Source organism: Marmota monax, unplaced genomic scaffold (genome assembly GCF_021218885.2).
Source record: "Marmota monax isolate L192 unplaced genomic scaffold, Marmota_monax_Labrador192_F-V1.1 WCK01_AAM20220418_F8-fsc00011, whole genome shotgun sequence".
NCBI lineage: Eukaryota > Metazoa > Chordata > Mammalia > Rodentia > Sciuridae > Marmota > Marmota monax.
In genome coordinates this window covers 19,597,507-19,623,715 of record NW_026693082.1, presented here as the reverse complement: position 1 = coordinate 19,623,715, position 26,209 = coordinate 19,597,507, and the positions used below count along the sequence as shown (strand labels likewise).

The 26,209-nt window shown below is 37.2% G+C and overlaps 1 long non-coding RNA gene across 1 annotated transcript in view; it reads right to left on the bottom strand.

Moving 5' to 3' along the window:
• Positions 1-26,209, bottom strand: part of LOC124099232 (uncharacterized) — a 192,704-nt gene that overhangs the window by 25,684 nt on the left and 140,811 nt on the right. Inside the window, exons 3-5 of the long non-coding RNA XR_009227766.1 lie at positions 20,424-25,369; positions 12,732-12,819; positions 8,990-9,326 (exon numbers count right to left, since the gene is read on the bottom strand). This is a non-coding gene — a long non-coding RNA (uncharacterized LOC124099232). The remainder of the gene's footprint in view (positions 1-8,989; positions 9,327-12,731; positions 12,820-20,423; positions 25,370-26,209) is intronic.

Sequence of the window (26,209 nt, the reverse complement as noted above, 5' to 3'; positions counted from 1 at the left end):
TGGGGCAAAGCCAAGATGTGCGGTAGCATATGCTTGCTGGTTTCTCCTGCTCCTGACACTAAATCCTTTTCTTTGCATTTCTGAATCTTTCTCCCTAGAAATCTTTCCTTCTACTCTCTATCCAGTGACTTCATGTTCCCTCTAACTTCTTCTTTCCATTCTCATATTTAATTGGGAAGTTATCTAACAAATATTATCTTATCGGGGTACAAATTGTTTTAAAGTTTAGTGGTATTCTCAGTGGAATTCGCACATCAGTAGAGGCCTCTAATCAAAGGCATAAGGCTTTTTGAATCCCCTGAGCCAGGGGACAACAAGGGCTAGAGGCAGAATTAAGGGGAAAGCTTGGTGGTCTTCAGAGACAAGGGTCCCATATCTCTGAAATCCAACCTAAAGCCAGGTTGGATCCAGTGTGCTTGGTCCTGAGGTGGCCCAGCCAGAGCCTCAGCTTCTGCCCTTTAGCTAAGGGCTCTCCTTTGTGAGATTAAATGAAATAATCTAGATAATATACTTAGCTTTACATTAGAAACTAGTAAATATTCACTAAATATTAGTATTAGTGCACTCACGGGCAAATGTGCACATACCCAAGAGTCTAGTCTCCTCAACTTGGACCCTTTAGGAGACCTACGAAATAAACCCAGGGAGGCCCCCACACTGGTACAGTGAGATGAGAAAAGATGGGGAGCAGGAGGCCGTGAGAGGGGGGTGCTTCCATCCATCCCAGGAGGCATGCCTGGGAGAACAACAGGTGAGTGAAATTGGCTCAAATCAGAATTGACTGGGGCAGAGAGTGGGCAGAACAAGGGAAAGAACAACTGGAACCTGTATTGCATCTGGCATCCACTGGAACTTCTGACTCATCTGTTTGTCATTTTAGGTGTTTGGATTATAAAAACAGTACAAACTACCATCAAAAACAGGAAGTCATATTGTAAATTAAATGTGTCCACTGAGTAGGTAACATTTTCAAGCTATTTGTAATTGGCAGACGCAAAAATAAGACGTCTCTTCCTGAGTAGATTCTGTTTGCTCCCTGTGACTTTAATTGGACAGCAAGGGCAGACACATCATTTTTTATTTACCAATCCTAAATCAAGAGAGAGGTTCTGGAAGCACCAAGACAAACAAGCCTGCCCTAGAAATGCACTGTATTGATTTGGTGCTAAACAGAATGGAAGAGTCTTACTAAAAACATTTCTATTAATCACCACTGAAGAAGACCGAAGACAGAGAGTATGGCTGTGCTCCTTAAGTCAAAAATCTCTACTTGTAGTTTGGAGAAGTCTAGCTGCATATTTTAATTTCAGTGTTTTGGAATTCCTGTGCACATCTCTTGTAGAGCAATTTCATAAGGAAAGATAGAGCTCAAACAAGTGTTCTCAGAAAATCCAAGGAGTAATACAGACAACAGACAGCCACTCCATATCTTGGAGATTTAGCACAGAGAACTGTACTAAATCTTGGGACCCTTGGGACTAGCAAGAGCTGTAACCAAAGACTATTCAATTTCTCTTACTAAGACAGGAATGTAGATCAAAATTAAAGGAGGGTTTTCTAAAACAAGTGCTGGTATTAAAGGCAAGACAAAGCGAATTTGCTGGTTTAATTTATGTCTAACATGACATTGTGTTGATTAATAGACCCACCCTGAGTATTCTGTTTGAATATTTCACTCTCCTTACAAGAGACTAAGGAAGAACAGAACCATTATACATAGCTACGCTCAGAAAGGACTCTGCAGGAGGACTCTGCAGGAGGAACCCAGTTTTCTTTTTGCCATGATTGTTTCCAGGGGATATTGTCACCAACCAAAGGATTCCCAGAGGAGCTCCATTTGTAGAGGAGTATAATACACAGCATGCACAGGATAGCAACCTGGGAAAGAAGGAAAGAGGATACCTCCTCTTGGGGGAAGATATTATAGGGTGTCAGGCTCTTGGCTATGGAAAAGTGTGCAGGATTATCTCTGCTTTCTTGTTGCTGTTTTAGGAAAATGGAGCAGAGATGCTTCAGTTTTGTGACTCTCCCTTTACATGAATGACTGATTATAGGACCAGGACAGAAGATGGAGCCAAGAGGAGCTGGCATCTCTATCTTGGCATAAGTGACAGGGATAAAGGGGATCTTAAGGTCGGCACAGAAAATTAGTTGTAAGAGCATAGAGCACTAAACAAAAATCCAGAGGTCACATTTGCCTGCAGTGTCCCGGGTTTCACTACTATTCTGTGACAAAGTTTGGTCTCCCTGCTATCTATCTCAAGCTTTGCCAATATATAAACACCTTTACTTACTTAGGCTTACTAGTGCCAAACTCTCCTCTGAATACATTGTGGTTAAAAATTTAATTATAGTCTGCAGAGGGAGATTAACTCCATGTGTAACATTAACTTCTGATTTCCAAACATCTCCTTTTTGGATCAAACCATTTCTAAATTGAGGTTGCAATGAGTGAACTATATTATGTGCACAAATGGAATTGTTTTTCTGTTTTAACAAAGCCTTTTTGGGGGGTCTCTTAATACTGAAGTGTATCATCACTGGGAAATAGGTTTATAAAAGATTAGATCTGCCTGATTTCATTCTGCTTTACCTGATTACTGCTTTTCTGACTCAGACCTATCTTTGGAGATTCCTGACAGCATCTAACCATCATTGGTTTAGAGGGTTGTGTCTTTATATTTTAGTAACTGGTTATTGTCTTTGCTCAGTGAATGCTTCCTTTCAACCCACTTGTACATAATTTATCTATAGAGGCAAGAGCTAATGTACCACATTGTATTAGTTATACTTGTGAATGAAGAGATTAAGACCCAAACATGTTAATTTACTTAGCCAAGGTTTCGGGGTGGGGGGTACAGAATCTTTATTGTTGTTATTACTATTAATTTGAAATATATATTTAGATCAAAAAGGGACTTAGAGACTATTTTCTAAAATTACTTCTGTTCACAGAGAAGGAAGCCAGGGTTATAAAGGTTAAGTGACCTGTTCAAGGGCACGCTGCTAATTGGTGGCAGGGTTACTTACAAGTAAAGATGTGATTACGAGGTATTTAGTCCATAGTATATCACAGTAACACACACACACACACACACACACACACACTCAACTGTCTCAGAATCTTCAGGTAACTATTTCACTTAATTAATCAAGGAATGACCAACCTTGGTGGATATTAAGAAGAGATCTCATTGCTAATTAAGATATTCAATTATTGGGCACCTGACTACCCTCTAGAAAAGCAGACCTTTCCAGTATATAAGAACTCCCTTTAAAAAGCTGTAGATAATTAGAATCTTGATAGCTTATAAAACCAGCAAATCCTTACACCCCCACCCCCCAAAAAAAGAAATGGTTGACTTTTCTCTGAAGAGAAGGGGAGAGTGGGATAGCTGACTGAGAAAAATAAATTAAACATGGTAGGAGGAAACTTTCTGTCTTTGGGTTCAGTGTGTAAGAACTTGCTGTCTGGGCAGAGGTTGCCATCTGCAACCATGAGGAGCCAAGTCTGAGATTAATAGCCAATACGCTGAAGCCAGGAGAGAAATGCAGAATGACTTGGGTCTTTGATGTATTGATCAACCACCGAGTGAATTCCCCATCTGGTGATCTCTTGTTGCATGATGTGCCGAGTCAGCTCTTAGGGTGAGAACTGATGAGGTACTTCTCTTTCCAATTCTACATTCAGTAACGGCATTGGTAGCATGTAATTACCAATGGAAGGTATGATCTATATACCATGAAAACTGCAAATACTGTAAATCAGAGCTTTGTAATTCCCTGGAGAATCAATTGTTAAATATTTACCAGTATACCACTGGATAAATTCTTCAAATAGGCAATATTATGTTTTATGATCTGGTACTTGCAATTGAAGCACATTAATTGACACACTACTTTGGCCTTGAAAAGATTATTTGTACTATAGTTAGCTATAGCTCAAATCGTTGAATAGAGATAATCACCATAAATAGCTGCTGCTGTGGGATACATTTCAATTCGGGCTACATGTTTCACAGGACCATCAGAAAAAGCCCAGTCACAGCTGTCTCTGCTGGGATTTCCTACTGTACTGGCTGGTAGAGGCTTTGGAGGGGTCTTTTGGTGACTGTCTTGTTATGGCACAGAGGAGGAACTATGTGGGAAAGAGGGCTCTCCGGGGGGGAAGGCAACCTATGGTAGGGTAAGAGAGAGAGTTTCAGCAAAACAGAATTCTAGTCTGCTTGTTTTACCTTATGGGGATCATTTTAATTCATGGCTTGTTTCCTGCGTTTTAAAATAAAGGTGGTAGACTAAATGTTTTAAAATAATTATTTCCTTTCTAAAGCTGTTTCCAAGTGATGATGCTTACATGATTCTATGAAGAAAGTTGTCACTCATTTGTTTATTCAATGAGAATTTAGAAAGTGAGGACATTATTTTCATAGTGTACTGGTCTTTGACTTACTTAGTCATGTGGGAGCTTAACCTGTTTGACACCCTGTGACCTCATCTGTGAAATGGGCACAAAGATTTGTAGCCCATAGGTTTGTAGTACTGAGTAATGAGATTGTAGTAAAGTATTTTATAAAGATATAGCATCCAACATCAAGGAAATCACTATTGCTATTACTTATAGGGAGTATGGTCATTTTGGGAGTGCTCAGTATGTACCTTATCCCCATTCATTTTACTTATAGCCAGATGTTTTAGTCAGCTTTTCTGCTGCTGTGAATGAAGGATCTGACTAGAAGAACTATAGAGGAGGAAAGTGTATTTGAGGGCTCACTGTTTCAGAGGTCTTAGTCCATGGAAGGCTGGCTCCATTTCTCAGGGCTCCAGGTGAGGCAGAGTGTGTGGCAGAGGGAAGCAGCTCAAATCTGGGTGATCAAGAAGGGGGTGTGGGGGGGAGAGAGACAGAGACACTGACTCTGCTCACCAGATACAAATATATACCCAAAGCCACGCCCCAATTCCCACCTCCTCCAGCCTTACCGTACCACTTCAGTTACCACTCGGGTAATTTCTATTGGGATTAAATCACTAATTGGGTTAAGACGCTTACAAACCAATCATTTCTCCTCTGAAACTTCTTTCATTGTCTCCATGTGAGCTTTTGAGGGACACCTCACATCCAAACCATAACCTGAGCTATTCCCTTAGAAGAAAATACTGCATTGTGTTTAGTCTTTGGTGTAGAGTAGCCTTTGATGCCAGCCAATTATCATCACCCCCCACTGCTGCTTCCCTTGTAGAATCTGATGGAGCATGACTGGCCAGCCAGACATAACCTCCAGGGACCCTGAATCTTTGAATAGAAAGTAGCAGTGACTTCAATGGTTGGTTCCATTGAAGCAGCCCACAGGATCATATGGTCCCTGCTTTGAGCCCAGGGGTATGGTTCCTAATGATGGTTTTCTAGAACTCCCTTAGTTTTTAATTTTTCCCCAATTATGTTTTGTTTTGACTTATGAATAAAGGTCTTGTCCCAAACTCCCAGATTCATGTCCTTAGCAATGAAAATATGGTATCTTGTCACACATCATTTGTAGCTATCTAACTTAGAAAACAAAAGCATACCCCCCCAAAACAAACATAAAGCTGTTGGGAACACATGGTGTGACTTATGTACATTTAGAATAATATAAGGAAGGCAATTTTAAACTGATATATATTCAAAATATACAGCAAGCCCATGCTGTCCACTACAGCATTATAAAAATAATGGCTACTTTGTGATGGAGTTATATACCATAATATATTCCTCTTCAGTATATAATTCAGTGGTTTCCAATATATTGAGTGAAAGGATAATTGTTGATTCCCATTAACTGTCCATGAGGACTTATAGGTTCAGGTGAAAGAAGGGCATCCTAAAATAACAGGGGGGTAGTGCTGTACGTTATGAACATGCAGTTCTTCTATTTGTAACATAAATGGGTAGAGATCAAGACAAATTATCTTTACTAGGCTTTTATAGGTATTCCCAATAGACCTGACGTGAGGCTTTGTAAGAGACTTAGAAGACAAATTCAGAGTTTGAATTCTCTATCTGTGGTTCTTTGCAGAAGAAAACTTTTCTCTCACACGACTTGCTCTGTCCTTTAGCTGACAAGGTGAATCAGCTGTCTTCCCTAAGCATGTTTGATTGATCGATTGCTTAACATCATTTACTAAGAAACAGTGTGCTAGAATGACATTCTATATTGGATTTTCAGTAAAAAGAACATAATGCCATTTATTCATGGGCAATATGGTCAAACTACATTTAATTTCACATTATTTCTAATGTTTTCTTACTTTAAATTTGACAAGGATTGCATGCTGCATGACATAGTGAGATAAAGTTGTTGACATCTTTTTGTTGGTATCAAGTATTTTTTAAAAGAATCTTCTAGTTCAGAATAATAACATACTGAAAAAAAACAAGAAGAAAAAGAATTATGAAGCATATAGAATTTAGAGGGTTGTAGTCATTCTGAATTTTGCATGTGTTATCTAATCCTAACAGCCTTATGAGTTTGGCCTTTTAATCTGTAATTTATAGATGAATGAAGGAAAGGTTGGAAGTGTTTAAAAAAAAATCCCTTCATGCTCACAAAGTCTTTATGTGACACCAGTTGGTTTATCTCTCCAGAAACATTGCTATACCATATTAGGGGTCAGAACCTTTTTTTTTAAAGGAGAGAGGAGAGAGAGAGAATTTATATAAACTAAAATATATATATATATTTTAGTTTTCGGCGGGCACAACATCTTTATATGTGGTGCTGAGGATCAAACCCGGGCCGCACGCATGCCAGGAGAGCGCGCTACCACTTGAGCCACATCCCCAGCCCAAAGAACCTTACTTTAACATTGCCAAAATCCCTCTCTTATTTCACTCATTTGATAGGGTGAATGAATAATGGTTTTCTTTGTAAGAAAACTACATTGTAAACTTGACTGCTAAATTCTAGGGAGCAGATTTTTTTTTTATGACTTCTATCATAAAAATTACAGGGAATGAAGAGAACAGGGATAATTTAAAATTTACCCTCCTTTCTCACGGAGCATCATTGCCCAGAATGACCAATTTAAAGATAAGCAGCATGCATAACTACCACCACTGGAAAGGTCACAAGGTGTATTGTCACAATAGAGGATTTGAAAAGTGCTGCAAAAAATTAAAATCCTGATTTTTCTTGACCTACCTTTCCCCAAACTTTTGACTATATGACCTTTGATCAATTGATTAAGTATCACTAATCTTCAATAGCACTGCTATTACCCAGGCACAACATAGGAAATGTAGATTTTAAAAAAATACATGGACATAACTTTTGTTTAATTTCACCATTAACTGCCTTTATGTTCAATTGAGAAGCAGTGCAATTCACACGTAAGTTGATATATATTCAAAATATACAGCAAGCCCATGCTGCCCACTGCAGCATTATAAAAAAATGGCTACATTGTGATGGAGTTATATACCATAACATCTTCCTCTTCAGTATGTAATTCAATGGTTTCCAATATATTGATAGCCAGGAAACCATCACTATTGGATAATTTTGGAACATTATCATTGCTTCAAAAGGAAAGCCCATACCAATTAGCTGTCACTCTCTCTTCCCCCTCTACCAGGCTCCTGGTAAATACTTCTCAGTTTTCACTTCCATTTCTTTGGATTTTCTTATTATGGAGATTTCATATAAATGGGGTCATAAAATATTGTTCTTTTGTAACTGCTTTCTATCATTTAACAAGGTTTTCAAGGTTAATCCACATTTTAGCATACGTAGATGCTTGATCTTTTTATTGCCAAATAATATTCCACATATGGATATACCACATAAGTTTATTCACTCATCTGTTGATGAATTTGAATTGTTTCCACTTATTAGCTATTATGAATAATGCTGCTCTGAACATTCAAGTACAATTTTTATGGGTATCTGCTTTGAATTATCTAGGAATGGAATTGCTGGGTTATATGATAACATGTCTCTTTCATTCTGTGGATTGTCTTTTCATGTCCTTCAAGATGTTCTTGAAGACAGATATTAATTTTGAAATTTTGATGGAGTTCATTTGTTGCTTGTGGTTTTTGGTGTCATATATAAGAATCATTGCCAATCTGAGTTCATGGAGATTTATACATGTTTCTTCTGTGAAATTTACAGTTTTAGCTTTAATATTTAGGTCTACGACCAATTTTGAATTTTTACATATGGAGCATCGTAGGGTCCAATATAACCTCATCTGAACTAATTGCATTTGTGGGTGAATATGCAGATGTTTTCAATCATTTATCTAAAAGGTACACATTCTAAATTGAATCATGTATTGGTTTCATAAGGCTACCATACCAAATGCCACAAAATGAGTGACTTAAAGCCACAGTAGTTTTTGCCTCAAAGTTCTGGAAGTTACAAGTTTGAAATAAAAATGTTGATAGAGGCATGCTTCTTCTAAAATCCTTAGACAATTCACCTTTGCTTCCTAGAGATTTTGGTCTTTGGTGGCAATCCTTCATGTTTCTTAGCTAGTAAAGCATCACTCCAGTCTCTTCCCTATTGTCATATGGCTGCCTTTTCCTTGTATATCTCTTGTCTTTCTATAAGGACAACAGTCCACCCTACTCCAGTGTAACCTCATCTGAACTAATTGCATTTGCAATGATCCAAGTTCCAAATAAGGTAGCATTGTGAGGTATTGAAAATTAGAACTTCAACATGTCCTTTTTGGGGGACACAATTCAGCCCATAACAGTCTGTACTCTGGCTTCCCAAAATTCATGTCATTTCATGAGAAAAAATAGTTTTGTTCCAGCCCAACGTTCCCTAGAGTATTAACCATTCCAACATCAACTCTAAGTCCAAAATCACACCGAAAGGTCACCAACTCAGAATCCCAATCCTCCTCATCTAAATCAGACGTGAGTGCATGAGACTCATGGTATGATTCATCCCTGGAGCAAAATTCCTTTTCATCTATGAATATGTGAAAATAGATAAAAAGTTACCTGTTTCTAAAATATGATGGTAGGACCAGTATAGGCCAGGAAGTCCTCTTTAGAAAGGAAAAACTGGAAGGGAGAATGGGGTCACGGATCATAAACAAGTCTGAAGCCCGTCAGGGTAAATTACATAAGATTTCAAGGCCCAGACTAATCCTCTTCCACTCAATGCTCTGTCCTCTTGAACTTCAAAGATGGCAGTCTTCCCTTCCTGGCCCTTGAGAATGGCAATTGCACCTTCACAGTCTAAGGAGACAGGACATCCATGGTTCTTTCTTCAAGGTCATTCTTCCTTCTTTTTTCCCATCTCTGTCCCTTTCAGTCCTGACCATCAGTGTTTCTGCTAATAAAAAAAAAAGAAATTGAAAAAGTTTGGTGGATCTCTTCATGCAATTCTTAGGCATCTAAGCCATCAGACAAGTGAGTCCTCTGTGTGCCTTTCCTGAATAACCACTCTGTCTTCTTCTTTCTGGCTTCTGTGGAGGTCCACAAGTCACATACCTAATTTCTTTGGCAGATGGTTATTCAGCCACACTGTTAGCCCTGTTCATGGAGTATACTACCTGAAAAGGTTTAAAACTTTCCAAATCATTGAGTATTGCTTCCCATTTTCCATAACAATTTATTCCTCCATTTCTATTGCTCTACTCGTATTTTACTATAAGCGATAAGGAGAAGCACTGTTACACCTCCCACACCATGCATGGATAGCTCCTCAACTAAATGTCCAAGTTCATTACTTACCAGTTCTACTTTCCACTCAACAGAAAAACATATTTCTGTTAAATCCTCTGCTATTTTATAACAAAGATCACTTCTTCCAGTGTCCAAGAGTATGCTCATAATTTCTGTCTGAGATGCAACCAGAAGCAATTTAAATGTTCCTATGTCTAGCACTCTTCTGTTTGAGATTGTGGGTCTCTTCTCAAAAGACAATAGAGGCTTTCATAATTTTCTTTTAGTTTTTGGCTTTCATCAGTTTCACCGTTTCTAGGTGTGGATCTATTTTAGTGTATTCTACTTAGAATGCAATGAACTCGTGTGTGTGTATTACTTGGTTTTAAAAAATTAACGTTGGGAAGGTTTCTTCAAATTACTTTCTCTCTTCCTCTTCTCTCTTTGAGAAATTCTCAAAGTGAATATTGGTATGCTTTATGTTTCCCCACAGATTTATGAGACCTCAAATTGAATATTCTCAGTAGTCCTATTTTATAATGCCCTGATTTCTTTCCCTCCTCAATTGTATTTTTCAATAGGGCTAACAATTTTTAAATTTCAGTGATTATACATTCACCAGTAAAATTTCTTTGTTTTTAAAATGTTCTTTATTAGCTAAGACTTTGTTCTTACATCTTCTTTTAATTCTTTAGCCATTTTCCCCCTTTAGTTTATTATACAAATAAAAGTGGATTTAAAGTCTTTGTTTAGAAAGTCCAAATGTAAGCTTCCTCAGAGACCCTTTCTGTTGGCTAGTTTTTCCTGTGCATGGACCATATTTTCCTGTTTCTTTGTTGTTGTTAAAGACAGGACAGTTAAATAATATCACAGGAAACTTTGGAAACCAGATTTCTCTGACCACTTTGAAGGTTTTCTACCACTGTTTCTATTGTTACTACTTCTGTCATTTGTTTTGTAAAGTCTGTATTCCCTGTTAAGGATAGCCAAGGGCATATCTGCTCAGTTAGCATTGTGGTCAGCTATTGATAGGATTGAGAACCTCCCAATCTTTGCTAGGAGCTCTATGTGTTGGGCATGTTTCACTCCTCCAACAGTTTGCAGCCTGGTTTTAACTTTACTTCCAGCTTTTGCAGGTCCTAGGGATAAGCCAGAGGAGAGAGGGTGGGGCAGAACTCAGGGTTGGGGTTTCCTGAGCACATGTTGAGCCTGGCATGCGTGTGGCCTTCTAGATTCCTAAGAATACGTCTAAACTTTACAAAGGCCCCGCATACACCTCGTTCTCTGATTTTGCTTTTACTATTCATGCTTTTTATTAATGCCATGCCATTTTTATGGATTATCCCAATTTCTCTTCATAATTCATGAAGGGTTCATTCTGCAAATATTAATTTTTGAAAATTAATGAACTATAACTGAACTATAACAACAAAAATGATGTACATTCCAAAAACTTTAGCTTAATAATTTCTAATAATTTTCTAAGTTATCTAGTCCGGGAGGAAAATCACTCCTCTGGTCCCACACAATTCTTATGATGAATCCCCCTATTACAGCAAAGTATAAAGATTAAAAATTAAACAATTGCAAAAATTCTTATGTTCTGCAAATCTGTTTACAGCATTTATCAATGCTCATGACAATCCTTTTTAACATAGCTGTTTAATTCTTGCATTTTTAGTTTGATTCATCCCTTAAGTGGCCATATTCCATTGAAAAGTAATTTTGTTTCCAAGAAAAAAAGATTCTATGATATCATGTTTGGTAAGATCATCTAGTTACCTATATATTTGTTGCATATATGTGTGTGTGTGTGTGTATAACATTTATATATAAATTATACATTATGCTTATATGTAATATATAAATATATATGTTTTTATTCTAAAGCATAAATTAATGCCAGATTGTCTTCTGGCATTCAGGAAACCTGTAGAGAAACATAAGATCAGTCTGCTATTGTTCCCTTTAATGTTTTTACTCCTCTGGATACCAGAATTCTTTTTTCTTAAATTACAGTAGTTTATCTAGGTATTGAATGTTCTATGTCTGGTATTGAATGTTCTATGTCATAGTTGTCCTCTAACATATAATAGTAAATAACATAACTATAATGTTATTTTTTCCTATCATATATAAAGTACAAGAATCGGGGCTGGCCTTTTATTCACTTTAGGACATTTTTTAGTGTCATTTAAATTAATTTTGTTATTTTTTTTATATCACTACTTCTGTAGCATTGATTATCATTATGTTAGATTATCATATGCCTTTTTTCAAAAATACCTATTGGCTTTCTTATTGATCTTTGGTCTTTTCTATTTGCATACTTTTCATCTGATTATTGCAAGGTTTTGCTCTGGGCCAATAATTTCATTTTTAGCAATGCCTGTTCTCAACTTTCCCATTTTTAATTTGTTTTAGATCATTAATTTTGTAAATCTTATAAGCTAGTTTTAAATTTCATTTTCTTGTTTAATAATATCACAGTTGAACTTTCATTTTATTGACTTCCATCTCATCATTAAGCTCTTGCTTTATTGAATAGTCTGACTAGGAGTTTCCACTGTTGCTCCGGTTAGGAACAACTCATTTCCATCTTGGGTATCTATTTCTTCCAGACGGAGAACTTTGACATTTTTTTGTTTATGTCTATGTGCCCTCTTTTTGACTGTAGAATGTTTCTGTCATTACATGCTATTTCTTTTCATTTTGGTCATGCTTGGGCAATTCTGCTTATCTATCCTATTTTCTCTTGTCAATTTATTTTTATCTCTGAGCTAGCATTTGAGCCCTTACTACCTCTACTCCTGCTCAGTGCAGGTCAGTTGATGTGTGTTTCCCGTGTTCTCTAAAATGCTATCATCTGTGCTGCCGGAGTTTTATTCCATGGTTTCCGGTACTCTGTGATGGATAAAATGAAATACCATGGGGAATCCACCCCTGCTCTCGAGGGCTTTGGCATATAAATAACACATTTCAATTATGTTAAAATACCATTGGTCAGAAAGGGCATATGGCTTCAACATATCTACGTTAACAACTGAAGAACATTGGGGAATTTAAACAATACTTGTCATTATAGTTTCTTCAATATCGCTTTTCTGTATTTCTCTGCTTTTCTTTCTTCCTTGTTGACTTTGTTGTCTGATGCATCCCTCCTGTGGAAGGAATATTACAGGTTTTATGATTATGTCCACCAGTTTAGCTACTTTTGCCCTAAGAGAGCTTCTTTTTGCTAATAGTTCTAATAAATTCTGGGAGAGAGATATCTGATTAGTCTGACTTAGGCCCATCCTTCCTCACTCAAATAATGACTGTGGTCATGAGAACCCAGTGTTTTACTGGGTTCAAAGCCTGTGTAATGGGTCCACTCCTAGACTTTAAGGTACCATCAGTCACTCCCAAATCACATGAATACAGATGTTATAAAGAAAAACTGGCATGTTATCATCAGAGGAAAATGAAGAGATTATGGGCTTTAAAGAAAACAACCGGTATTTACTACATGTTGCAAAGTTTACAGGATATTCAGCTTACCTTTTGGATGAGTATTTCTTCAATAGCAACCTGTAGTTATGCTCAATATTCTGCAAACCCCAGATTTCTCTGTCTTTAGTAATAATTAACACTTAAAATTTATTAAATGCTTGATATATCCAGATGTATTAATATAATATCACACTCAATTTTATTAAATATTTTTTATATTACATTTGCATCATTATGAATTCTGCTCCCCAAAAGTTATGACTGATAACATAATTTATTAAATTCATACAATGTATAATATATTTTCTGATGATTATTAGTGTCTTGGATTAAACTTGATTTTGTTTGACCCCATTTTTTAATTAATCACATCATTGCTACTTGACTCTCTGTTCTGGTTTTATTTCAAAATGCCTTGTTTATTTCAAAATGTCCATGAAACTTGCTATTTTTCTTGTTTTATCCTTTCTTATTCTCCATTCTTCCTCAACCACAATGGTCAATTATAGGCTCTATTCCTTCTTTCTCCTATATCAGCATGGTTTAAATTAAAAGCAAGGAGTCCATATCAGAGATGTTGATCCTAAACTCTGTTTGAAAGCTGTGTTGTGTTTTTTAGCTGGTGAGGTGCCCAATCAGCACTCTGTGAAATGGCTTACCACACACTTGGTGTTTATGTCCTCTTGTAATATGAATTATAAATAAAAGGTCTTGTTTACCTGAAAAGCAATGTGTGAAGTATGTATTCATCATTTTCCCTAGGATAATTTATTAATATTTTAAGAAGGTAGGTTATTACTAGATTATAATTAGATTTGAAGTTGACAGTTTAATTGCCTATTGTCTCTGAAAGTGGAGCAGTTCTGTGTGGGATGCAGCTTTTATAAAGTTGATATTTTTGTCAAAAATTATTCAGAGAATCTTGGAATCCAGCAAAGATATCACTATCAAATCCTGTTGTTCTAGTGTTCTGGGAAGAAAAAAAAGAAGTCTATCAACAATCATTACAAGTTTGTTTATATACCCATAACCAAAATGGTTATGCATATTTATGTGATCTAAAGATATGAGGATCCAGAAAGACTGTCAAGGAAAATCCTTTAAGGAACACTGTCATGAGCTGAATTCTGCTCCCCAAAAGTTATGTTGAAGCTCTAACCCCTAGGACCTCAAAATATACCCTTATTCTGAAATAGGGACATTGCAATTAAGTTTGACTAAGGTCACTGCTGTAGAGTGGACTTCTAATCCAGTAGGACCGGTGTCCTTAGAAGGAGACTGCCGTGTGGCAACAAAGACAGAGAAGGTTACAGGGATGCAAGTCAAAGAAGGCCAAAGACTGCTAATAAATAACCGGATACTAACAACTAGCAAAGATTGCTCTATAGTTGCAGGAAAAAACATGGCTCTGTTAACACCTTAATTTTGAACTTCAAACTTCCAGAATTGTGAGATAATAAATTTCTATTATTGTAAGCCACCTACTTTGTGGCATTTGTTGTAGCAACTCTAGGAAACTAATACACCTACTACTTGCCCCTTTAAAAATTCCTATTAAACGACCACAATACTTATCAAGTTACTTCTATATATGTGCTAAGATACCAAGTATGTTGTGATTATTTGTAATAAATACTTAATTATCAGTCATATAGATTTCAGGAACCAGGAAAAATATCGTACAAATATGTACACAGAAATAGTATTTGTAGGACTCACCATTCTTCTTATAAAACCAGATTTTACCTGGCATCATGTTACTGCTGCCTGAAATTCTTTTTTTTCTGCCATATTTTTATCAGTGCACTACAGTTGTACATAATGGTGGGATTTGTTATTACGTATTTGTCCCAGCACACAATATAGCAATACAATTTGGCCAATATTATTCCCCAATATCACACCATCTCCAGCCCCTCCCCCAATCCCTTTCTTACTCTACTGATCTGCCTTTGATTTTCATGAGATCCACCCCCACTCTTCCTTTACTTTTCCCCCTCTTGCTTTCGTACGAGAGAAAACATGATCCCTGTCTTTCTAAGTCTGGCTTGTTTTTATTACATTGTGATCAGAAAATACACAGGATGTAACTTCTAGTTTTTTAAAATTTGTTATGACTTGTGGCCTAATATTGGGTCTACTCTAGAGAAAATTCTGGGCACTGATGAAAAGAATGTATATTCTGCAGCTATTGGATAGGGTATGTAAATGTCTGTTGAGTCCATTTGATCTATAATGTAGTTTTCTTCTGGTGTTTATTTTTTGTCTAGATAATGTTTATTGATAAAAGAGGGGTGTTGAAGACACTGATTATTATTGTATTGGATTCCATCTCTCCCTTTAGATATATGAGTGTTGGTTTTAGAAATTGGGCTCTCTGACATTAGGCACATAAAGATTTACAAACATTATATCTCCTCTTTGAATTGATCCTTTGCTTAATATGTATTGATTCTTTTCTTAAAGACTTAGTCTAAAATTATCTTTTGTCAGATATAAGTACTTCTGGTTCATTTTAGATTTACATTTGCTTAGAATACCATTTTCCATCCTTTCACTTTAATCTCTGTGTAGTTTTACTAGCAAAGTGAGTTTCTTGTAGGCAGCATTGTGTTGTGTCTTATTATTTTATCTAGTCAGCCCACCTATAACTTGGTGAATTTAATACATTTATATTCAGGGTTATTATCACTAGATAGGGATATCTTAATCATTTGCTGATTTTCTTCAAATTGTTTTGCATATTTTTTCCTGCCTCTCTTGCTCATCTTTGATTTACTACATTGGTAAGTTTTGATTCTTTTGTGTGTCTACTCTTTCAGTGGGATTTACACTTGCACATGCTTTCATGATAGTAGTTATCTTTCTTTCACTTCTTGGCATAGGATTCCCTTAAGCATCTTTTGTAAGTGTGTTCTGGTGATCATGAACTCTGTGTTTTCTTGTCTCAAAAGGTCTTTAATTCTTCTTTATTTCTGAAGGAAAGTCTTGCTGGATATAGTATTTTTGGTTAGCAATAATTTTCTTTCAGGACTTGGAAAATACATTCTATTCCCTCCTGGACTGTAAGTTTTCTACTGAGAAATATGTTAGTCTAATGGGGCTGCCCCTCAACATGATTTGGTGCTGTGCTTTTACAGATTTTTACAATTTATTTTTTGGGGGGGCTTGTATTTTGACAGTTTAATTATAAATACTATGCTATGGTGAATATATTTTCTGGTCATGTGTATTTGGGATCCTATAAGCCTCCTGTACCTGAATGTCAATATCTTTCCCAAAGGTAGGGGACTTTTATGTTACTATTTCATTGAATAGGTTTTCTATGCCCTTGACTTTTTTTTTTCTCCTTGGAATATGCCAAGAAAGTATATATTGTTCATATAATGGTATCTTAAGGGTCTTGCATGTTTCCTTCTTTTTTCTCTCCCTTCTTTCTTTCCTTCCTTATTTTTTGTCTGACTGGGATATTCTGAAGTCCTGTTTTCAGGATCAAACATTCTTTCTTCTGATTGATCTGGTGTGTTGTTGAGGCTTTCAAATATATATATATATATTCATTCTTTTTCTTATTGAGCTCTTCATTTTCAAGATTTCTGTTTGGTTCTTTACCAAAACCTTTTTGCTGAATTTGTCCTTCATATTCTGTACTGTCTTCCTAATTTCATTTAACTGTGTATCTCTTTTCTCTTGTGTCTCATTGAGCTTTTCCTAATAATTATTTTAAATTATATATCATGAACTTTGTTCCTGTTGATTTTGTGGAGATAGATTGCTAGTTATTGTGTTCTTTTGGAGTCATTTTATTACTTTTTTTCATATTATGTTCCTATATATTTTTTTCATTTCATGTTCCTATAATATATAATACATATATTATATCTCCTATATTGAGATTTGTGTATTTACCAGATCAGTTAACTTGACCACTTAGGGGATGGCTTTTTTAGTAAGCAGCTTTCTCCTAAGGATGTGTCTTCAGGTGTCAGTTTGTTATGCAATACTGATTGCATAGTGCCCCATAGTGTAGACCCCCTAAAGCTTCTTTGGCTGTAATTAATGACCTTGGGCACAATATGTACTGTAGGAGAAAACAGTGTTTCTATGAGCTGTGTAAGAGTGGAAACATTCAGGTGGCTCAGGAAGATATGGTACAGACAACAGGATGTGTGACTTACTCACTGTGCGGCTACTCCTAGGAGTGGTGGTCCCAATTGTGCAATGGAGGCTTCCTCACATACTGTTGATGATAACTCTGCTACTAGCGAGGGCTCTGTCAGCACCCCAGCAGTGGTGAGGGGTCTGAAGCACCCATTCTCCAATTAGTCAGTGCATGGGACCAAGTGCATGAGGAGAGGTGGTGGCAGGAACTTCAGCACCCCCATGTAGTGTTCACACCCAGTCCTTCCAGCAGTGCCTGATCACACTGGGGGTAGGGTGGCAGTGGGATGCACACTGTTTCTCTCTCCCACTTCAGTGACGGTGTATGTCCAGGAGTGGGGCAGAGGCTAGTGCCACTGGAATTTCTCTGCCTTTTCAGTGACAGCATACATGTAGGGGCAGGACTGTAGCCGGAGCCTCAGATTTGCTCAAAACTCCCTCATTATGCTTTGTTGAGTGTGACAGCAGTGGAAACAGTACCCTGGTACCCCATCCTGTCAGTGACAGATATCTGAGTATGCCACAGGGGTGAAGGTGTGGGAACTATATGGGTATCTGCCTTGGATTGACCCAGTGCAGACCCACATGGCTGTGCATGCTCTTGTTCTCAGAGAGCAAGACCCCCTAATTTCCTTCTTCTCTCTCTATTGCCCTCCATGTTGTAACACTTGTCCCATGCAGTGACCGGCACTCTCCTGAATTAAGGCAAAGCAGCGTCCTTTGATCCAGTGCAATGAGATGACTATGAGTTCTAGAGATGGGAATTTGGAGACGTTTCTGATCCCTATAGTAGTCCAGTTTTACACATTAGCTTATTTATCCAGGTAGCTTCTGACTATAATAGATTTGGGGCTCACTGGGAGATGATGTGAGATTCTTTTCCAAAGAAAGGCTACTGTGAAGATTTCAGGTTACTTATCTAAGTGGACTGCAAGCCTGTGACTATGAAACTTTCCAATCTCTAGGATTGCCAGCATCCATGCTGGTATAATTTTCTGGGTCTCACTTTTACTCTTACCCCTGCAAAGGGGAGTCTTCTGTTCCCCAGCTGAGGATCCAAGGTGGCAGATGTTAGGGTGTTTTGTCTTTTCTATGCTCTCAGCCCAGGTTTCTGAATCTTACAAGGTTCTATTCTCTCTGGCAGATTTCCAGCATTCTCATATAATCACTCATCTCAAAATGCAGCTATACACCTGTTACTTTGGTTCTCTATGGAGGCAGAGATGAGTTCTGGTCACTTCTATTCAGTCATCTTGTATGGCTCTCCTGTGTCAGTGCTTTTAAATACTGCTTCAATTTTCTCACTTGCATTATTTCCATCATGAAATAGCCTACTGTTGCTCTTTTTGTGTCCTTTCTCTTTGGCCACTTTTGAGATGTTTCCCTTAGTTTCTGGTTATAATCAATTTGATTATGCTGTGGTGTGGCTTTCCTCATGCTTCTGAGCTTAGATTAAGTTTCTGATATCTTTTAGTTTGTAATTTTCACTAAATTTGGAAAAAGTTTTGGCCATTATTTCTTCCATTTTTTTTCTTTTACAATTACATTGTATATTTGGCTACTTGAAAGGGACTGTCAACTCACCAATACTCTATTCATTGAATCATTTTTCTCTATTTTTTGGATAATTTTTATTGCTATGTCCTCTAGTTCACTAATATTTTCTTCTGTAATGTCTAACCTACCCTTACTCGATTTGTCAAGTTTAATTTCATTTTTAGATTTTTGGTTTGTGTGCCTATAATACCTTCCATGTTACCACTTAATATTTTCAATCTTTCCTCTAGCTTCTTGAGCTTACTAAAGTTATAATTCTTTGTCCCCCTCCCCACCAATTCTATCAGCTGTGCCGTATCCAAGTTAGTTTCTACTGACTGATTTTCTCCTCATTATGAGTTGTATTTTCATGGTTTTCTGCATGTCTAGAAATTTTTAATTTAATACCAAACAAATAAAAACAAATTCTATATTGTTAGGTATTTGATATTTTTGTATTTTTAAATACAAAATGTTTCCCATTATTGTAGGATAAGTTACTAGAGAAGTTCAATATTTCGGGGTATGAATTATAGACTTTGTTAGACAAGATCAGAGCAAAACTTCACCTACAGTATTTCCCTCACTGAGGCATTTCCACTTCTGAGTACTATACTCAATGAACCTCAGTAATATGGATTTCCATTCTTATTGATTAGAATAAGGAATATTCATTTAGCTTTGTGAGCTGAGGTGATTATTATTATTACATTTTAATTCCGGAATCAGGAAGCTTCCTCACACAGATGAACTCGTCTGTTTTCCCATACATACTCAGGATAGACTCTCTGCAGTCTTATTTCTCTGTGTCTCTATCTGCCTTGGCTTCCCCAGACTCACAACTCTATGCTTGCAGCTCACAGAGACCACAGGCTCTGCCTGGTTGGTTTCCTCCTGCATGTAATTTGGAAGCTCTCCCAGATAGTAAGATGGGCTTACCTTCTTTGCTTCCCAATTTTCAAACATAACCACCCTTCAATGCTTTGTATACAGTCTTCAATTTTCAAAAATATTTTGTCAATTTTTTTGTTTGTTTCAAGAGAGAGGATAAACCTGTCTTTGTTACTCCAATAGTGTATAGAAGTGAAGTGAGAAAGTACTTTTGTTTTTGGAGCATACATTGATGTATTTCCCTAATAATTCCTTTAATCCTGTCGGTTCCTTAATATCAACTCCTCTCTTAAGATGCAGCTTGATATAATAAAACAGGGTATCCTAAAAGGTCCTAGAAGACATGAATGAAAGCTTGCCTACCAACCGTATTATGAGACTCTCAGAAGATGAAGTATTAACAGGTAATAGCCAGGACTGGTGTCCAGTTCTCATAGCTCCACAACACCGCTGGAACTTAGATGCACCCCAGGGAAAGAGCGACACACTTAAACTGACCAAGATTACATTGCCTCCAACACATCATAATACATTAGAAATTATATAACTCTCTACATATACAACATCATGCACCATCAACACAAATGCACCTCTAGGAAAGAAGCTGTTCATTTTGTGAGGGGAGAATGGGAACATGATGACATATTAAATTTAATCATGTGGAATTGAGATAATGATGACTTACCAGAAATGTGTGCAGGTTAGGAAATTCCTGTGGAGATGAAAGCGATCCCTGAGGAAACTCCAGTAAGAAGAATGAAAGCAAAAACAGTGTCAGAAAGCAGAGAACAAAATCATGACAAAGCAAGTTAAGTTTCACAGAACAGTTTCAAGGAGTGGGTGTCGTCAGGGTTGGGGGATGGAAAGGAATATCATGTTGGGTGGAATATTCACAGCATACATGCTGACACTCTTACCTCGGCATCCTTAGCAGCTAGGGTTGAACCATGACAGCATGCCACGTACTTTTCTGATCAATTTCACTCTATTTAGCAACTTGGAAAAAACCTCAGTTCCTAATAGTGACTTGTATTTGTACAGTTTTTCAGTATTTTTAAAGCATGTGGATCTCAAAATAGACTTATATGATGGTATGAGTAAAAATTATGGTTATAATTTACACTCTGTAAAACTGAGGATGGCAGAGGTTGAATGGTTTTCTCAACATCATATAGTAGAATTGAGTGGCAAAATCAAAGCAAACAAAGAAATGTATCTCTTAGTTGTACTCTGTTTTAGTGTAATTGATTTTTCATCATTGTGAAGATAAGGGTTATATTTTTTTTTTCATTTTCCCCTTCTCATCCTGAGCTCTGTAAATCAGATAAGGCAGAATTGCTCTGCTTACTGCTAAGGAATATCAAATTATTCAGAAGCTTACTTGTGAAAATCACTTGATTACTTATTGTGTATTTGCCATTTGGGGTAATTTAGTTTTCCTAGCAATCCTATGAAGTAAATGTTGTACTATTTGATGTATAGGAAACATGAGTTTGAGGGTTTAAATAACTTAAGAGATGAGATGTTTAGTTGATGGAGCTAGAATTCTAACCATCATAGTGGGAAAACTAATTCTATTAGAACTTCCCTGATCCTCAACCTCTTTGAATTAAAAAAAAAATTCTGACACATTTCAGCCCTTGATCTATGCACTTCTCAAACATTTATTTGGACTCCCAGAACCCCATTGCAGGAACCATGAAGCATGCGAGGAATATAATGATGCACGTCTGAGCCTTCTGTGAGTTTGTGTTCTGTACACTGTCCTCTTCCTGAGACCCAAACCCCTTGACCACTATTGTTCCTTAACATGCACAGTCATTCATCACCCCCAAAAAAGTCAACATGACTTCTGTGGTCCAGTCATTGATCTGAGCTATGCCTGGGTGGCTTGAGATTCCGTGCAATGTGGAGCCTGGGTAGATGGGGCAGAATCTGGAGAACGCCATGCCTTTTAGCAGCCTGTTCATTGTTGGCATGAAAATGTGCTCATTTCACTGGTGCAGATTTTGTCCCTTGAGGATAGTGTCTGGGCAAACTGACAAGCGTGGGTGGTTCTCTTTGCCATCTGCATTTTGCCTCTTAGGGAATCTTAGAGTATCACCAGCTGTTACATACAACTGTGTGAAGCTCTGAGTCCTCAAGGGAAAGAAGAACATAAGGACAAAATCCTCTTTGCTGTAAAGGAAATGTAAGCGTTTGGAACTTGGGGGTGGAGGGAAAACCAAAGTGAGCCCTGCTTTTGTTACATCGGAGATTTTGCTTTTGTGTATGCCTAAGTGCTGGCAAGACAAGGGAAAGGCATGCAAATTCAGAACAGAAAGTCATACAACTTGTGTTTAGGTTTGGGTGATGGGAAAATATCATCACATTGAGTATTCAAACTTCCCACCAATTTTTCAGAATAGTGTAAACACAAAATTCCAGGGTCTGGAGTGCAGCCCAAGAGAGGGACATATATATTTTTGGGCTTCCTGCATAAAAATTAATAGTGTATTTGTCTATTTGTTTTTATACCCAATCTTCTAGAAAAATGGATGCCCTAGTTTGTTTAGAATGGCATTACCCTGAGAGGCAGATATTTGAAGGAGAAAGGTCTGGCTTATTTTTCTTTTAATGATAGAAGTTAAATGATATTAAATGTAGTAACCGTATTCTCTTGACAGCCCTTCACTATAGACTTTCCAGTTTCCCAAGGGCAAAGGTCTGATTAGAGGAAATGTAATTGCTCTGGTTTGTTTCATGCCAGGCTCACCATGATATGAAATACCCCCATTGTGAAGAAAGGGATTGCTTGTAATTCATCTTCTCCAGCTTGGTGATTGGCATTTAAAAGACTTCAGGATATTATATTGTGAATGGACATTGTTCTTAGGAGCACTACTCTCTTTGGCAAGACAGTCTCCAGAGTCATTCCCATTTGGAACTGAACCACTTTGTAGTTGTTGGGATTATATCAGTGTCATAGGGCTCTTGCTAGTCTAATAGAACTGTTTTGAAATTGCAGCAGTTTTTGCATATCTGAGGTTTTATAATTAGATCTGTAAAAGGAATTGTTTTGAACTCAATAGGAGTGTAATGGAGGACTAATTAGTTAATTTTATGAGAAACTCCTCAAACAAGTGTTCATTGTCTTTATTATTAAATTTACATATGGGCAATTAAAGAAGGCTTCTATAGCTGTTTGCATAATGCCAGACTATGACTTAATTAAAATAGCTTAAAATGTTGATAGGTGATAAAACCTTCTTTTGATCCCTGCATATTGCTAAAGAATATTTAAGGTTATTGATCTATTAGCAGACTATATTTCAACTTTTTAGATGTGTTTTGTGGATATCAGTGAATCAATAAATATTATTAATATGTACAAGATTACCAGTTGAGAATGCAAAGGTATAAGATTGTTTCAACAATAAAAGGAAGGTCATATGTTCACTGCTAGTTTTATGTTCTGAATTAATACTTCAGTGTCTCTTTGCATTATCCTAGACATCTTCCTAAATTTTTCTAGTTAGAAATAATATCTCTTCTTCTACCTTAAATTCCCCATAGCATTTTGCTTTTATTTGCCTACTTACCATTTGCATCACAGTATTTAATAAGAGGTGAACTGTGGCTCCTACATGCTAATGAATCTGAATAATAACAAAAGCAACAACAACTACTACTATTGCCACCACCATTTTTAGAGAACTTTATTTGTGAAATGCTGAGCCAAGAGTTGTATCTCATTTATCTTCAGAGTAACCCTACTAGATAGTATTATCATTATAGTATTATTACTATTGTTGTTTCACATAAAAGACAATTGAACACTAGTGATGTTAACCTACCCAAGTTCACAAAGTGAGAAGGTAGAAGTGGGTAGAGTTCAAGCCAGGCCACCTGGCTTCGGGTCCTTTCACTAATCAGGCCTTCATGCCACCTTCCAACATGCCAGGTTGACCTTGTTTTCTTCCTGCTCTCACCTCTGTTACTTATCATATTGCCCTGTAACTCATTTAACTGAATGAAAAGAAAAAGTAATACAATGAATTTAGCTATGAATATCCAATAAGCTTTTTACACCATAGATTGTACACATTGGGTTTACTTGACAATGCAAAAAAGATGGACCAGGAAAAAAAAGAAAACCCTTATCTCTTGCTGGCTTATTGTGTTCTGTGTTGCTATAGCATAAAACTACACACTGGGTAACTTACAATGAATAGAAATTTATAGGCTCATGATTCCTGAGGCTTGAAAGTCTAAGATTCAGGAGCTGCCATCTTGCTACACCAAGCCATGACAAATGGGAGGAGAGAGGGTGAGCAGGAGGAAACAAACTTGTCATTTTATTAAAACAAACAAACAAACTATGCTTCTGAGTTAATAGTATTTACTTATTCCCAAGAATGGTGTCCTTATTATCAAAACATCTTCCACTATGTCCCACCTCCGAACACATAAACTTTGGGGAGCATATTCAGACCACAATTCTTGTTTTCCTGTCTTGAAAAAAAAAAGCTTGTGTTCAACTTCGATCCTCATCTCTCATTGCTTGATGATGTTCAGCAACTTCATGTCCTGGGATGTTTTATTAATACTCATTGTTCTCAAAAACAATTTCAGGATCATTTCTAGCCATTAAATTCAGGCATGTAATCCAGACATTTTATTATATTTGATGCATCAATCTGGAGAAACTATAAGCAATCTTATCAGATTTATTAATCTCATTCATTCACTTATTCTATAAAATTTTCCTTCATTTTTTCAACAACTAATGTCTTCAAGTTTATATGATTTCTATCTTCAAAGGGTTCACAGTGAGGGCACTCACCAAGCAACTTGATTACTCCAATAATGTAAATTCTGACATTTGAACACAGTGCAATAGTGACCAGCTGTCGCAGTTTTCCCAGGAGTCTGAGATTTTCTAACCTGTGGGATTTTGATTGCCCAAACTGGGATAATACCTGGAAAAAGGTACATTTGGTCACACTGCCTGTGGGAACATAGAAGAACCCCAGGATCTGCTTGAGAAGGTAGGAGAACACTTCCTAGGAAAGGTAGCTCTAATGGTGGAATTTCAGATGAGACAGGTTGGAAGACAAGCTCCTTAACAGCCTGACCCAGGGGCACTGACTCCATACTTCCTAGGAATCTCAGAAAGGAGGCTTAGGATGCTGGCGTGGAAATTCTTTCCCATTTCTAAATGCACACAAATGAGTAATGGGGAGGAGGGGAGGACAAGCAAGCACTTTTGGCCTTTCTCTTTAAAACTTTTAAGTTTATAAAGAGCCTTCTTATATATTCCACTGCTTTCTGCATTCAGAGCCACATTGCAGGGCATCTAGAGCAAAATGCTGTTTGGAATTTTAAATCTGCTGTGTTTCACCCCGAAGTTACCAAAGAATGAAAGATTCTTGGGAGAGGAAAAGAACAGCTAAGAATGGAGCAGCTCCCTCATTTGTTAGGTGATCCTCAGTCACTGGTGGTGCTCCCTGGGTGGGCTGTGTCACTGCAAAAGCGCTCCTGGTTGACCGGGGCAGGAACACAGGCTGATCCTCTGCTGCACACAGATGCTCTCTGCTCTGGAGGCAAAACTGCATCTCTGGAGGCCGGTGATGGAAGAGTGCCACTGAGCTGCCAGAAAACATAGTAATGGCTGTGATTATGATTATGAGTGCCTTTTAATTGCTGCTACATCATGCCAACTATCTTGGGAAGGAAAACGTAGGGCCTCATGAATAAATGATCATTTAAATATTTAAATAGATTATTATAATATACAACTTCGGAATACTTGGCTAAGTGCTTCCTGCAGAGCATGGAAAACTCAAGCTTGATGGCAAGCAGTTCCGATGTCTGGTAACTTGAAATAGGCCCGTGTGTACCTCTGTTTAAAAGATTTTTGTAAGCCTAGCAGATGAATCCGAAAGTCTTTATTAAACATAGACATTTAGGATGCTTACTAGAAAATACATGGAAATACATATTGTATTGAAATAGATGTATAATGTATATTATTTGTAGAATCTGCTTTGAATACTCTGTTTCTAATAGAAAATTGAACCTGACAGAAAACTTAGCCTGACTGAGAAAGAAGGGCATTTTATCAATTCTCTCCTTCTTCTATATGGTAAAGTACAAGTCTAGGGCAAAACTATGAAAGTTCATCTCTAAACCATCATTTAGAAGATTGGAAGATATGATCCATCAAACCAAAAGAAGTCGAAAGCCTTTTGCTGAGAGAAAAAGAAGAGGAATTTGGAGAACCTGTCACTAGGATGGAAAAGTTGCTGCCTGGATCCTAGAAAGTAGGCCAGGAACCTCCTATTTCCTGGGTCTCAGACCATCCCACCCCCGACAGAAACCCAGAATGGATGGATATATGAGCTGCTGTGCTGTTCTTGGGATCAGCACCGTCCAGAAGCAGTGAAGCACTATGGGTAGAAGAAGTGTTCTCAGTAGATGAACCCAAAG